Source organism: Capsicum annuum, chromosome 5 (genome assembly GCF_002878395.1).
Source record: "Capsicum annuum cultivar UCD-10X-F1 chromosome 5, UCD10Xv1.1, whole genome shotgun sequence".
Taxonomy (NCBI): Eukaryota; Viridiplantae; Streptophyta; class Magnoliopsida; order Solanales; family Solanaceae; genus Capsicum; species Capsicum annuum.
In genome coordinates this window covers 7,940,410-7,956,655 of record NC_061115.1, presented here as the reverse complement: position 1 = coordinate 7,956,655, position 16,246 = coordinate 7,940,410, and the positions used below count along the sequence as shown (strand labels likewise).

Below are 16,246 nucleotides of genomic sequence, written 5' to 3'. Positions count from 1 at the left end.
AGTATGTGATCATCAAGCAAAGACTGATTGCATCTGGATAAGTGGGTTTCCCTTTGAACTTTTCATAGTAAACATGCATCGGATACACTCGGTCAATCGGTAGATTTGATATCTTTGAACCTTCGAGCTTTAATATACACCTAGACAACATATGTCACACAACCAGCCTTTTACCATTTATGGTCCTCACATTTTGTTCTTTTCAGCCATGAACACGTCCCGGTTTCATGAGAGCTTAGAGAATAGGCCTTTACTAACATTCTCCTTGAAGCGGCTTCCATTTCTCCCTCACATAGGTAATTTCTAAACGTTTAATCCTATAGATTAAACTATTTGATCAAATATGCCAAATTTAGATAGTCATTAAAAGACTTTTCACCTTAAGTCTTATCCTTGTTTACTGACCATTGTCTATATCATGAGAATGGGTTAGGTCATTGACAATGTTGAACCCGTCAGACACAACATTGTTTGATCTCCTTGAACCTAGCTCTTAGGATCTTCAGTCTGCTAGGTAGAGTTACCATCATGCTGACTTGTCCTAGGCCTTAAACCCATTCCCTTGAATGTTCTTTCCACTCCTTCTCTAGATAGACCTTTTGTAAGTGGATCTGAGACATTATCCTTTAACTTAACATAGTCAGCAGTGATAATTCCACTACAGAGAAGTTCCCTAACGGTATTATGTCTCCGTTGTATGTGATGAGATTTACCGTATTTGTACATCATCCTCCCTGACCTACCTATTGCCGCTTGGCTATCACAGTGTATACATACTGGTGCCACTGGTTTGGGCCAATAGGGAATATCTTTCAAGAAATTTCGGAGTCATTCTGCTTCTTTACGGCTTTATTCAATGCAATAGATTTAGATTCTATTGTAGAGCGAGCAATACAAGTCTGTTTGGATGATTTCCAAGAGTCTGCTCCTCCACCGATAGTGAATACATATCCACTTATGGATTTTACTTCGTTCGATCCGGTGATCCAATTTGCATCACTATATCCTTCGAGTACTACGGGATATTTATTATAATGCAAGACATAGTCTTGAGTGTATTTAAGATACCCCAAAACTCTTTTCATTGCCATCCAATGAGTTTTGTTGGGATTACTCGTGTACCGACTCAATTTACTAATAGCGCATGCTATGTCTGATTGTGTACAATTCATTATATACATTAAACATCCCAATACTCTTGCGTACTCCAATTGTGAGTCTCTTTTACCTTCATTCTTTCAAAGTGCAAAGCTCACATCCAATGGATTCTTGGCAATACCGAATTCCATATACTTGAATTTTTCAATTACATTTTTGATATAATGAGACTATGACAATGCCAACCCTTGTGGAGTTTTATGGATTCTTATTCCTAAGATCACATCTGCAACTTCAAGGTCTTTCATATCGAACTTACTCTCGAGCATTTGTTTTGTTGCATTTATGTCAGAAATATCTCTACTGATGATCAACATATCATCCACATAAAAACAAATAATGACATGGTGATTTAGAGTGTCTTTAATATAAACACATTTATCACATTCATTTATCTTGAATCCGTTTGCCAACATGGTTTGGTAAAACTTTGCATGCCATTGTTTAGGTGTTTGCTTTAGTCAATACAACGACTTAATAAGTTTACACACCTTATTCTCCTTGCCTGGAACTACAAAACCCTCAGGCTGTTCTATGTAAATTTCTTCCTCCAATTCTCTATTTAGGAATGTGGTTTTTACATCCATTTGATGGATTTCAAGATCATATACCACCGCCAAGGCAATTAACATTCGAATCGATGTTATCCTTGTTACTAGCGAGTATGTATCAAAGTAATCAAGGCCTTCTTTTTGTTTGTAGACTTTTACTACAAGTCTTGCCTTATATTTGTCAATAGTATCATCCGCCTTCATTTTCCTTTTAAAGATCCATTTAGAACCTAAAGGTTTATTTCCTGGAGGAAGATCAACCAATTCCCACGTATGGTTGCTTAAGATTGAATCAATCTCACTGTGGACTTCCTCTTTCCAAAAGGATGAGTCTAACGACGACATCACTTCTTTAAATGTTTGAGGCTCATTTTCTAAGAGAAATATTACAAAATCTGATCCAAACAAAGTAGACATTCTTTGACATGTACTATGTCTTGGATTCTCTTCATTATGTATATTCTCACTTGGTTTATCTCGAGGTCATTTAGATCCTCCACTAGACTGTTCATGTCTAATTTTATACGGGTAAATGTTTTCAAAGAATTCAGCATTATCTAATTCAATTACCGTATTTTTATTTATATTCGGATGTTCGGATTTATGAACCAAAAAACGACATGCTTTACTACTTTTAGCATATCCTGTGAACGCACAGTCCACAGTCTTAGGTCCTATCTTAACCCTTTTAGGCATAGGAACTTGGACCTTTGCTAGACACCCCTACACTTTGAAATATTTCAAGTTGGGTTTCCTTCCTTTCCATTTTTTATAAGGAATTGATTGTGTCTTACTATGGGGAACTCTATTGAGTATACAGTTGGTTGTAAGGATAGCCTCCCCCTACAAGTTTTACTGTAAATAGGAACTTATAAGTAAGGCATTCATCATTTCCTTCAACGTTCGATTTTTCCTTTTCGCAATTCCGTTAGATTGAGGTAAATACGGGGCCGTAGTTTGATGGACAATTCCATTCTCTACACATATTTTAGCGAAGGGAGATTCATATTCTCCGCCCCTATCACTTCTTATCATTTTTATCTTTTTCTCTAACTGATTTTCTACTTCAGTTTTGTATTGCCTAAACGTATTTATTGCTTCATCCATACTATTTATCAAGTAGACCTAACAATATCTAGTGCAATCATCAATAAAAGTTATGAAATACTTTTTTTCACCACGTGATGGTGTTGACTTTATATCACAAATGTCAGTGTGTATTAAGTCTAAAGGATTGGAATTCCTTTCAACGGACTTATAAGGATGCTTTGCATACTTTGATTCCATACACGTTTGACACTTTGATTTATTTCACTCAAAGTTTGGCAAAACCTCTAAGCTAATCAGTTTTCGTAATATTGTGTAATTAACATGGCCTAAACGTTCATGCCACAAATTATAAGACTCAAGCAAGTAAGAAGTATTTGAACTTTTATTGATTTCAACATTCATTACATTCATCTTATAAAGGCCCTTGATAAGATAGCCTTTTCCTACATACACTTCGCCTTTGCTAATTATAATTTTTTCAAAAATGATTACACATTTGAATTCGTTCTTGTCTAGAAGTGAAACAGAAATCAAGTTCCTACGTAATTTCGGAACATACAAGACATTGTTAAGTGTCAAGACCTTTCCTAAAGTCATTTTCAAGCCCACTTTTCCTGTTCCTTCTACCTTAGCCATAGCGGAGTTAGCCATGTAGATTATTTCTTCTACTTGAGCCGGAGAGATTGACGAAAACAACTCTTTGTTGGCACAAACATGGCGGGGGATTCCCCACCAAGTTGCATTCAGAAAATATAGCACACAGATCATCACTTTCTTTGTTGGACTCAATCATATTTTCTTGGTCCTTTTTCTTGCCTTTCGTAGGTGCACTACAATCCGTGGACGTATGGCCAATCTTGCCACAGTTGAAGCACTTTTCCTTGAATTTCTTCTTGGGTTGATTGCTTCCTTGTTTAGCTTTCTTCCTTTTCTTAGAATTGTTTTGGTCATCTTCTACAATATGTGCTCCATTAACTGTAGAATTTCCTTTTGACCTTTTCTCGGCATCCTTATTATCCCCTTCAATACGCAGTCAAACAATAAGATCTTCGACAGTCATCTCCTTGAGTTTGTGCTTCAAGTAATTTTTGAAGTCTTTCCACATAGGTGGTGGCTTCTCAATGATCGTTGCTACTTGAAATGCATCATTCACAATCAAATCTACAAAACAGTTTATGTGAGTACTAAGAACATTTTCAATTTGTTCAACTAAGGTATTTTTCAAAGATATACCTTCCGCTAAGAGATCGTGGATGATTACTTGCAATTCCTGCACTTGAGAGACAGGCAATTTGCTATCTATCATTTTAAAGTCCAGGAACCTTGCAATAAAGAATTTCTTAATTCCCGTAACCTCTGTCTTGTATTTTCGTTCTAGTGCCCCCTACAATTCCTTTGATGTCTTAGTTCTACTGTAAACATTATAGAGGTCGTCTTGGAGACCACTCAAGATATAATTCCTGCAAAGGAAGTTCGAGTATTTCCAAGCCTCTACAATTATGAAACGCTCTTTGTCTGAGGTTCCCTCGAGCACCTCAGGATCATCCTCACTAGTGAACCTTTGAAGACATAGTGTTGTGAGGTAGAAGAACATCTTCTGCTGCCATCGCTTAAAGTCAATGCCCACAAATTTTTTGGGCTTCTCCGCAGGTGCCATTGGTTGCGGAGCATTTGCTCGACTTGTTGAGGCAATACTAGTTACCCCCACAGTAGTAGCCGTATCTTGCATTTGACTTTCGTTAGTCATTTTTCCTATCAGCACAAGACAATAAAATTTAGTACTTTCAGAATACTACTTATAAAGTTAAGCAACTTTAAACTCTTCTTCTTGTTTCTAGTTAACGATGAAGTTTTTATGACTTCCAATCATCAACCGAGTGATCTTTAACTTGTGATGAAGATTTTATGTCTTCGAATCACTATTTAAGTTCAAATAGAGTAGAACGCTTAAAGCTTTAATCTTCAAAAACAAGCAATAGAGATTCTGCAAAATTATTCCTTAAGATTGTTATTTTGTATATATTTGGGTACTAGAATTTGTATACATGCAGCACCAACTTTAACTCTAGTTCAAATCTAAGATAAGAACACTTTTGAAGTTACTTAACACCTTTAACACTAGATTATGAATAATCTATCTAAGAAGTGTGTTTATTTTCAAAAAATAGATGAAATAGAATTTGTAAGGCCAAGTCCCCTGACTTCACGGAGTGTCCTTAAGGAATAATTTCCCTCACTGTACCCGAGGTTATGGAATCTTTCTCCCAGGATAAAATGGCCTTCAATCCGAACAATAACGGTACCTCAAATTGTTGGATTCAACGAACTCACTCAATAGTTTGATTGATCACACAGAATGTTTTGAAGACAAGAAGAGAGTTTGTAATTCAGAAAATTTGTGTCTAAACCTGTGGATAAAAGAAGGTTTATATAGCCTTCATATGCCCCTTCTGAAAAGTAGCAATGGTTCACTTAAAAGGTGTGACCTTTCCTGAAAAATCATGTCTGTTCGTCCAAAGATTGTATCTTTTTCGAACAGGCAAATCATTTTATTTCATTGAAGGATTGCATCCTTCCGAAGCATCAGTTCGAAACAGTGCATGCATGCATATAACTGGAGGATCAAAACATAGAAAAATTTACTACGTTTTTTATTTTTCCTTCGGATTAAATTTCTGTCAAATAAAATAAATCTCTTATTTCTTGCCTCACTTACCAAGTGGAATGAGTATTTCTTAATATAAACACTTAAAAGTCACATTCTCCCACCAATGTGGGAGAAATAGTATACTTTTCATTTTAGAGTACACTTTCCATTTTAGTGTTTTCTTCTCTATTTTTCCTTCCACTTGGTTTCCTCCATTTTCTATTCACACTTTTCATATACTTTGAACCCAACATTGGATTGGGTTATGACTCAACCAGTGGAGAGTATAAGATCCATCGTATCTACCAGGACTTAAATCCCTTTGGCCATCATCGTGAGAAATTACCTAATGAAATTCTCATGTTGACAAGTGGCTGCTGCTAGAGAAGAATTGTTGAACATCCTCGTCCTGGAATTTCTAGCTTGGTGTTTGCTAATTTTTTGGCATTTGTACATGTTACATTTCATTGGATCAGTATTTCAAGCAATCATTTTGTGGTGGTTTCTCTTAGTATTTCAAATGAAGTGTACGGAGAGATACCCATGTCGGAGGAAATATCAAGCTTATGGATGCAAGGCCTTTGATCTACTGACATTTGTGTGTTGGGAGGAATGCTTTATGTTCATTCTTCTACTTATCTTGAGCATAAGAGGATGATTTTTAAGTTTTGGGTAATGAAAGAGTATGGTGTGGAGAAATCTTGGATGCCATTGCTAACAGTAAATGGTTCTTATTTTGTTGATGTCAAATTGAAATATAGGTTTTCTGATGGTGAAGTGCTATACTTTTTCAGGGCTTGGGAACTTAGTGGGAGCGCATTTTGAACGCATAATGCAGGACCATTTAGATCATGGCCTCAATGTGATAACATTGCGAGCGTATATGCTTATACAGAAAGTTTGATTTCTCTGAAATTACTAACTTATTAGTTTCTTAATTATGTATGGACATGTTGAAACTCTCATATTCTTATTAGAGTTTATCTTTTTCTTAGTACTGGTATTTAATTAAGTCTCCTAATGTTCACTTTTTGGATGTAAAATTAACAAAATGATTTCAATGATAATTAGTATCAAAATTTGTGGGGAGATTGATATTATATATCAAAATTAAAGAGTGCTTTCAAAATTTTATGGATTAAACTATGGTTAGGATGCTTGTTAATTTATACCTTTAAACAATATAATTGAGAAGTGACATTCATCCACGTCATAAATACCTACACGTTATCATAAACAATCTCTCTATCTCATTTCGGAGGTATGAGGGTACGTACACTCTACCTTCCTTAGACCTTACTTTATGGGACTACACTGAATATGTTATCGTTGTTGCATATTATTGTAATTGCATAGAAAACCAAATTTATTATATTTGCATAGAGTGATTATATTGGTGATAATATTTTTATTATATACTGTACTAACATGGAGGCTATTACTAAGATTATAATTTCCCTAATATATATACATACACACACACTTTTATGAGTCATTTCTCAAATATAACTAATCGCAAACTAGGGGCACGTCATAAAGCAGTTACAGGCTTGACAAATATATATGATGCAACTCACTTTAAGCTCATTAGCTCATGCGCCACGTAGTTTGGGATTACATGCTTGTCCTTCTCTCCAACAGCTACTTCAATCAATGTTAAGTCTGACTACACCCACAGTTGACTACTTATTGAAAGACCGAACGGGAAATGAAAAGTTGTACTACAACAACTGTAAATAAATATCCCCTCCCCGCTCTGACTTTGATCGACTTACCCGCACATTGTCTTTTTTGAGAGAAGAGGTCAAGGGGCTAAGTGACTCTCAAAAGTCTGTCTTTGTTATCGAGTCAAGAGAAATGACATAGATAAGATCATTGCTTAAAGAGTTTCATTGTCAAATTGATCTCAAAATTGGATCCAAATAGTAGCTATTGCCCAAAGGTGCTTTATGAAAACCGGTCCATAGCAGTGAAAGTACGATTGATTCTATCGATCGAACGAAAGCTGCTTCTTGCTTTTTTGGCTTGACTACTCTGCTTGCTTAACACCAGTCTTATTTAACCTTCACGGACCACTTCACCACCCAGCAAGCTCCAGCTCAAAAGCAAGAAGCAAGGGCACAACAGCTGCATGAAAGCCCTTGCTTCTTAGTGTATCCCTTTTCATGCTCGTTAGCGCTATTTTTTTATTGCACCTAATGCGCTTGACTAATTAGATAGAAGGGGTCTTTCTCGCTTGTTTGACAAATTGTGCAATTTCTTCATTTGTGAATATAGTTGGGACTCATCAGAACTTAATTATAGTTACAAGCTTACCAAATATAGATAATGTGGTTTACTCTCGCCAATTAAGATTCCATTCTTTAACCATTTCAAGCTCGCTAACTCAAATAAATAAAGTATCTCCTCTCGATCCAGATAGAGGAATCATTTCATCAATTATCAACTGATACTAATGCGCATGCACACACAGTTGCGTGCACACCAGACCACATTTGTATGTGTTGTTGTAGGTATATAGGCGAATGTATCTCAAACAAATGACAACATTTGTGAGCCGGGGTGGCTTTTTCATTTGTATGGTCATATGGTCGATGAATTTGATGAATTTAGTAGATCAAAGTATAGTACGTAGTAGAACAATAGATGATAACAAAACACACAATGCATTTTTATCAACTGGTGTTTGATGACACGTGTCCTGTGATCTCATCTGAATCGCGAGGAAGTACTCTGTTTGTTTGAGTTTGCAATCTTGAAATGGGCGAAAAATCAAGCCCTGATTCATGAGAATTAGTTGCTTCGTTTGTACTTTCTAAGCTTGTAATTATAATTGGGTTCTTGCATGTCCCATGCTCGCGAGTAGTTGCTTCATTTGCATTTGGTGAGCTTGTAACTGCATTATATCGTGCTTCTAGTATGTGAGGAGTTGTTTGTTGCTTATGTATGAGCTAACGAGCTTGAAATAGGAGAATGATTGACTCTTGATCCACGCGAAGTAATTACTTTATTTGTATTTAACAAGCTTGTAACTCCACTAGAACGTGTTTGTAGTATGCGATGTGTGTGGGCTGACGAGCTTGAAATGGGAGAATAGTTGTGTTCTGATCCACCAATAGTTGCTTCATCAATATTCGACAAGCTTGTAACTCCATTATGGCGACTTGCCAATAATTTTCGAGGAGTTACCTCAAACTCATGTACCGCGGGTTGCCACATTTGTGATGAAGAAAATTTATGAGCAATAGGGGACTCAGAACGGTGTCCTAATTCACCAGACTTTGAAATGGTAAAATATTGATGTCCTGATTCAACATAAGCTACTTCTTTTGTATCTGGCAAGGTTTTAAAAGCTTTATGGCATGCCCCTAGTATGCGAGGAGTTTCTACATTTGCATGATCATCGAGTGATGACGACTTTGAAATAGTAAAATATTGACGTCTTGATTGATCATCAGAAGCTACTTCTTTTGTATCTGGCAAGTTTGTAACAACGTTATGGCATGCCCCTAATATGCGAGGAGTTTCTACATTTGCATGATCATGTGATAACAACTTTGAAATACTAAAGTATAGACGACCTGATTCATCAGAAGCTATTTCTTTTGTATTTGGCAAGTTTGTAACAACGTTATGGTGTGCCCCTAGTATGCAAGGTGTTTCTACATTTGCATGATCATCATGTGACGACGACTTTGAAATAGTAAAATATTGACGTCCTGATTGATCATCAGAAGTTACTTCTTTTATATCTAGCAAACTTGTAACAGCGTTATAGCGTGCTCCTAATATGCAAGGAGTCTCTGACACGAGAGAATATTGGCCTGCTGAACCACAAAAGTTTACTTTATTCATATTTAGCAAGCCTGTAACTACGTTATGGCGTACCCCTAGTTTGCAAGGAGTTGTTGCATTTCCATGGTTCCAAAAGAATGGAAATATCTTGAAAAGTGTTACTACATAAATTAGGATTATTTTGGCCATGGCTTAAAAAAAAAAACTTTGATGTATGTTTGAAAAACGACCAAATCTTGATATGTCAATGCCTTAATAAAAGTGTGATATATATAAGGAAATAATATCTTGGTAATAATCTCCATGTTGTTTAATTAATTAATGATTATCACTAATCATTTATGCAAATATACATTGTATATACATAGAGTATATCTTTTTTCTTGTTATTTTTGGAATATTTTAAGCACTTGGTATACATGTTAGGTTTAGTTTATCGTTTTCATGCAAACTTTTTGTTCTTTTTTATATGCTGCAGTTTCAATGTTAAATATTTGATCATTTCAATAATTTAAGTTCTCTAATTAAAACTTCCAATAACAACAACGACGACGATATAGCTAGTGTGATCCCACAAGATGTCATGGGGCGGGAGAGTAGAGCGTACATAGATCTGATCATACCTTAATTTTGTGAGGTAGAAAAGTTATGACAAAATGTGTAGACGTTGGATAATTGCCTAAATATCATCATCAATAAAAGGGTCATATATATTAAGTAACTAGCACAATACCAAAAACAAATCTTTGTATTGCAACAATTAGTTAACGATAATAACTTAATTGATGCCTCCTAATTTATATATTATCTTTTAGCACTCTTTAAAATGTCCCTAAAGCATATAGTGATATTGGATCCAATGACAATTAACTGATGTCGGTAAAATCTTTATCACACTTTGTTAAAGGACATATTTCTTGCCGCTAAATGTTTTTTTTGGTTGTAGTGTAGCCTGTAGTTGAAGGGTTGTTCCGTTATTGTTAGGATGTGATTTGTTTTTTTATTAAATTTGACATAACTTGTAGCATGTCCTTTCTCCGTTTCAATTTATTTCGAGAAAAAGATAATATCTATACTTTGGCAAAATTTGCAGTTATGCATTCTGAACTTTGTGGAGTCTTATGACCCCCTAGACTATTTTTTACCATATTTAACTGTCATATATTTGACACTTGAACCACTGCGTGTGTGTCACATTGAGCGCGTAAGAAAAAAATGTTTGATAAGGGACAAATATATGAAAGTTAAATACGGTAAAAAAATAGTCTAGGGGGGTCATAGGGCCCCCTCAAAGTCCAGGGTACGTAACTGCAAATTTCTCCTAAGTACAAATATTTTTCGCACATTTTTCCCATTTATTTCTCTTAGTACTTTTCCTTACCTTTATAAAAAAAAAAATCTCTTTATTTGTTAGCAACTTTTAAATTTAAGCTTTTCAAAAAACATATTTTAGATCACATGATTTAAAAAAAAAATCTTTATTTAAGCCTCATTTGTTTGCACTTAATGGAGGTCTGAATCTGAATAGTTCAGGCTTCATACCATTAAGTGCATTTATTTTTTATTAAGGTTTTAACTCTTAATAGGTCTGAATAGGTCTTAATCATTCAGATCTAGCCCTATTTGTTTGCACTTAATGGAAGTCTAAATCTGAATTGATCAGACTTCAACCCATTAAGTGCATTTTTTTTTTTTAAAAGAACCTCTTAATGTATCTGAAAACATCTGAATGGATCAGATATGAAAAGAAGTTTGAATAACATTCAAACTCTTTTTAAAACATATTCCCCAACTTTCTCACTTCATTATTTCCTCTCTCTTTTCACGTTATTTCTCCCTCTCTTCATGTTTCTCTCTCTCCCTCTCTTCCTCTTCAATTGCTTTCCTTCTCTTTTAGGTATAATTCACCAAAAAATTTTACAAATATTTTAGTTATCAATTTGTGTATTTATTTGCTAAACTCTAAATTTCTGCTTGCAATTTTTTATTTTGATTATAAAATTTGTAGTTCTTTGGATAATAGAATCTTATGTGTGCCTGTTCATAACGTAACATTGAACTTACTAATGATATTTTCACTCATATTTCATGGTTAACAAATAAACATGTGTCCATTCTTGTATTAATTAGTTATTCAAATACTTTAATATTTACGCATCTAAGTCAAAATTATATCTGATTAATTATTTTAGTTTGTTGGATCAGTTTAATTGACAGATTACTTTATGTTGAATTTAATTTTTTATAATTACATCATATCACAATAATTTTTAATCGCTATATCTTTTTAATAATTTAAATAATTCAATAATTATATTTAACATAATATATTTATCTTTAAATATTTTAATTATCACTCAACTAATAATTTTATGGTTTAAGTTTATACTTTATGTAATATTTTTTTTCATATAATATAATATTTTATTACTTTTTAAATTTGAATTGCATATTTATTACAAATAAATAAATTACGTACATTCAGATGTTAAAAAACGAACAGTCTTAATCATTCAATATTCAGATCTAGATACAACATTTTAATCATTCAGATATCCATTCAGATTCAGACGTCTTAATCTTAAAAAAACAAACGCACCCCAAGTCTTAATAGGTCTAAAGGGATATGCTGGTGTTGGATAATATTCACCACTCTATTCATAATCAGCAGTCACCACCATTAACCATCTCTGCCACCGTCACCATTGTCAACCACCACTCACCACCTCCACCATCACAATCACCATCGACAGAAAATATCGCTACCACACCTACTACCTCTTTTATTCTAATTATATTCACCGCCACCACTGCCGTCAACAACACCACAATCAGTAACCACTACTGGTCAATCCCTACTACCAACCAACTCATCTATCACCACCACTAACTACCACTAATACATCACAACCTCTACACATTCCTTGGCTACCACCACCATTGTCACTAATAACGCCACCTCTACCACCACTTCAACTAATACCATCGCTACAATTTATCTCTACTAACAACCATATCCACCATCACAACAAATAACATTTCCAACTAGCACCAACACACCGTCAATCATCATGCATTCATATTTTAGCCAACACAATCAACACCTTAAACTACTAACATCAAGCAATGTCACATCACAACAACCACCACCACCATTAATCGCCACCATCATAACCGTCACTACAATACCAACCATTACAATTATCACCACCAACATTATTAATCACAAACATCAATCATTGTTACTGCAACCACCATTATAAGTCATCTCCACTATCACTAACAAACATAAATATTTTTTCTCAATCAAATACTAATAATTTTGTCATATTAAATTACATATTTTTTTAATATATATTTGAATTGTATTTTTTATTTTATTATTATACAAATATTTTTTTTTACACATTCAGATGTTGAAAAACAAACAATCTTAAAAATTCAGTTTTCAGATCTAGAGACAACATCTTAATCATTCAGATTCAGACGTCTGAATCTTAAAAAAAAAAAACAAATGGAACCTTAGTAAACACAACAAACAAATTAAAACGAAGAGGGCTGTCATTCTTTTTTCCGTTTTGTTTTTAAACTAGGTTCAACATTCTACGCACCAAATACGATAGCTATTTAGAATCACGCATAACTTATTTATGTAGTTCCTCTGTCATAATTTATGTGATACACTCTTTTATTAGTTTATTTCAAAAAAGGACATATTTTTATATTTTATGATTATTTAACTTTAAACTGTCAATTTTATCCTTAATAAGATGATTGATAATCACATATAGAATATCTATAATTTATTTTAAAACACAAATTTCAAAAGTTTTTTCTTATTTATTAAACTTTGTGCACAATCAAACATCTTATTAATTGGGATGAAGGGATATAAGTTACGAGGAAATTTATCCTGCACAACTAATACCTACTTCTTCATTAATATATGCATAACTATAACCACTGACCTTACGACCCTTTAGGCACAACAACAACATATCTAGTGAAATTTCATAAGTAAGATCTAAAAAAAAGTGAAGTATACACAAATCTTACTAGAGAGTTGTAGACGTAGAAATGTTGTTTCTGAAAGACCCTCAGCTCCGACCCTTTAGGTCTCACAAGTTGTTTCTGAAAGATCCTCGTCTCCGACCCCTTATGTAACCAATCACATATTGAGTAGGAATAAGGAATATAGATAGGTTGTTTATGAAAGACCCTCGGCTCCGACCCCTTAGGTACCAAATCACATATTAAGTAAGAATAAGGAATAGACAAGTTGTTTCTGAAAGACCCCCGACTCCAACCCCTTAGGTATCAAATCACATATTAAGTAAGAATAGCGGATAAACAGGTTGTTTCTGAAAGACCCTCGTCTCCAACCTCTTAGGTACCGAATCACATATTAAGTAAGAATAAGGGATAGGCAAGTTGTTTCAATAAGGGATATACAGGTTATTTCTGAAAGACTCTCGGATCCGACCCCTTAGGTACCAAATCACATAGTAAGTAAGAATAACGGATAGACAGGTTGTTTCTGAAAGACCTCCGGCTTCGACCCTTAGGTATCAAATCACATATTAAGTAAGAATAAGGGGTCAAAAGGCAAATATGTTAATACTTGAACCCTAGTTATTAACGTCTTACAATCCTTAATATTCATAATTTTGCCCCCCAAAATACTCTCTATTTTCAGAATTCTTGCAGGTATGTATGTTCATGGCTAATTAATTTCTTATACTTTAACATTTTCTCTTCGTTTTAATTTATTTGTCTTGTTTTCGTTTAAAATAGAATGTCTTTTCTTATTTTACTCGTTAATTTTAACCTTTTCACGTAAACATATTTTGAACCACAAGAATAATACTGTTTTGTTACTTTAACATTAACAAAATTGAATCTTGTTTGGTAAAATTTGTAGTAAAAGGTGAATAAATTGATATTACTTTAAGTGTTTCTTGTTAGGTATTTTTTTTTTTGGCTCATATTTTCACAAGCTTAGTTATGACTTATGGTTGAATTTATCATATATTACTGTTGAATTTTAGCTAAATTTTGTAGTAAAAGGTGATACTTTGGGATTTTTTTTGGGGCAAACAACATAAATCCCGACAGCTTGGAGTTTAATTATAGAAAATCCCGACATTTTGTATAATTATTGAAAATCTCGATTTTGAGTCTTTCCATATACATAATTAGCTCTCGATACATCCATTCGAGATACATAATTAGCTCCCGATATATTTTTCTCGATTTTGGGTCTGTCGAGATACATAATTAGCTCCATATACATCCAATGAAGATACATAATTAGTTGGGATTTTTGTAATTATTTTGTAGGGGTGGGGATTTGTGTAGATATGATAAGTTAAGGTGTATGTTTATGTTATTTTTTCTATTTTTTTCTTAAGCTTAGTGATGGTTTCTGATATCAAGATTGTTGAACTTAAGCTAAATTTTGTTTTAGAAGGTGAAACTCTCTGGGGTTAGTACTTTGGTGATTTTTTCACAAGCTTACTTACATTTCACATAACAAGATTGTTGAATTTTAGCTAAATTTTGTAGTAAAAAGTGAAACTTTGTGGGGTTAATCATTTTCTCACAAGCTTAGTTATGGTTTTTAATATTAGAAGGTGAAACTTTGTGGGGTTAGTATTTTTGTCATTTTTTCACAAGCTTAGTTACATTTCACATATCAAGATTGTTGAATGTTAGCTAAATTTTTTAGTAAAAAGTGAAACTTTGTGGGGTTAATGATTTTTTTCTCAAGCTTAATTATCGCTTTGATATTAGATTGTTGAATTTTAGCTAAATTTTGTAGTAAAAAGTGAAACTTTGTGGGGTTAATCATTTTTTCACAAGCTTAGTTGTGGTTTTTGATATTAGATTGTTGAATTTTAGCCAAATTTTGTAGTAAAAAGTGAAACTTTGTGGGGTTAATCATTATTTTCACAAGCTTTAGTTGTGGTTTTTGATATTAGATTGTTGAATTTTAGCCAAAGTTTGTTGTAAAAAGTGAAACTTTGTGGGGTTAATCATTTTCTTCACAAGCTTAATTATGTTTTTCGATATCAGAGTGTTGAATTTTTGCTAAATTTTGTTGTAGATGGTGAAACTTTGTTGGGGTTAGTATTTTTGTCATTTTTTCACAAATTTAGTTGTGATTTAGGATATCAAGATTGTTGAATTTTAGCTAAACTTTGTAGTAGCAGGCTATGTTGCTTGGACTCTTCAAAATTGTCAATGGGTGCGTGTCGGATTCGCCAAAACTAGTGTATTTTTGAATAATCTGACACGGGTGCGGCATCAAAATTGAAGAGTCCTCACAACTTAGGTACCATGTGACACTTTGTGAGGTTAGTTGTTTTTGGCAAACTTAGTTATGGTTTTTGATATTAGATTGTTGAATTTCAGCAAAATTTGTAGTAAAAGGTGAAACTTTGTGGCTTTGTTTTTTTCGGCCCTTATTTTTTCACAATCTTAGTTATGGTTCCGGATATCAGATATTACTGTTGAATTTTAGGTAATTTTGTAGTAAAAGGGGAACAAGTTAATGTTACTTAAGTGTTTCCTATGGGGTTTTCCGCATTTTTTGACAAGCTTAGTTATGGTTCTGGATATTAGATTGTTGAATTTTAGCTAAATTTTGTAGTAAAAGGTGAAACTTTGTGAGGTTAGTTTTTTTGTTCTTCTTTCACAAGCATAGTTGTAGTTTCGGATATCAGATATTACTAATGAAATTTAGATAGAATTTGTAGTAAAAGGTGAACAGATCGATGTTACTTAAGTTCCCGTTTGACCATAGATTTTGAAGTTGAAATTTGAAAATTTGAATTCTTGAACTTGTGATTTTTGGAACTTGAAGTTGTACTTTGACATGCATTTCTCCTAAAAATGTTTCTTTGTGGGGTTAGTTTTTTCTCATCTTTTCACTAGCTTAATATGGTTATAGCATGTCAGCTATTACTATTGAACTTTTAGCTAGAACTTGTAATAAAGGTGAACAAGTTGATGTTAATTAACTGTTTCTTTGCTCCCCCCCCCC

The 16,246-nt window shown here is 33.7% G+C and overlaps 1 protein-coding gene and 1 pseudogene across 4 annotated transcripts in view; both read left to right on the top strand.

The window, feature by feature from the left end:
- The first annotated feature begins 5,655 nt into the window (after nucleotides 1–5,655).
- LOC107871587 lies at nucleotides 5,656–6,231 on the top strand (annotated as a pseudogene).
- Nucleotides 6,232–13,776: 7,545 nt separating this feature from the next.
- Nucleotides 13,777–16,246, top strand: part of LOC107870280 (pentatricopeptide repeat-containing protein At1g08610) — a 5,508-nt gene continuing 3,038 nt past the window's right edge. The window contains exons 1-2 of one of the 4 annotated variants that reach the window (XM_047412469.1): nucleotides 13,835–13,908; nucleotides 15,414–15,557. The gene's annotated coding sequence lies outside the window, so the exon portion shown is untranslated. Of the gene's footprint in view, nucleotides 13,909–14,478; nucleotides 15,558–16,246 lie in introns of those variants that run through there. The other 3 variants (XM_047412470.1, XM_016716750.2, XM_016716749.2) reach the window with 3 other exon arrangements.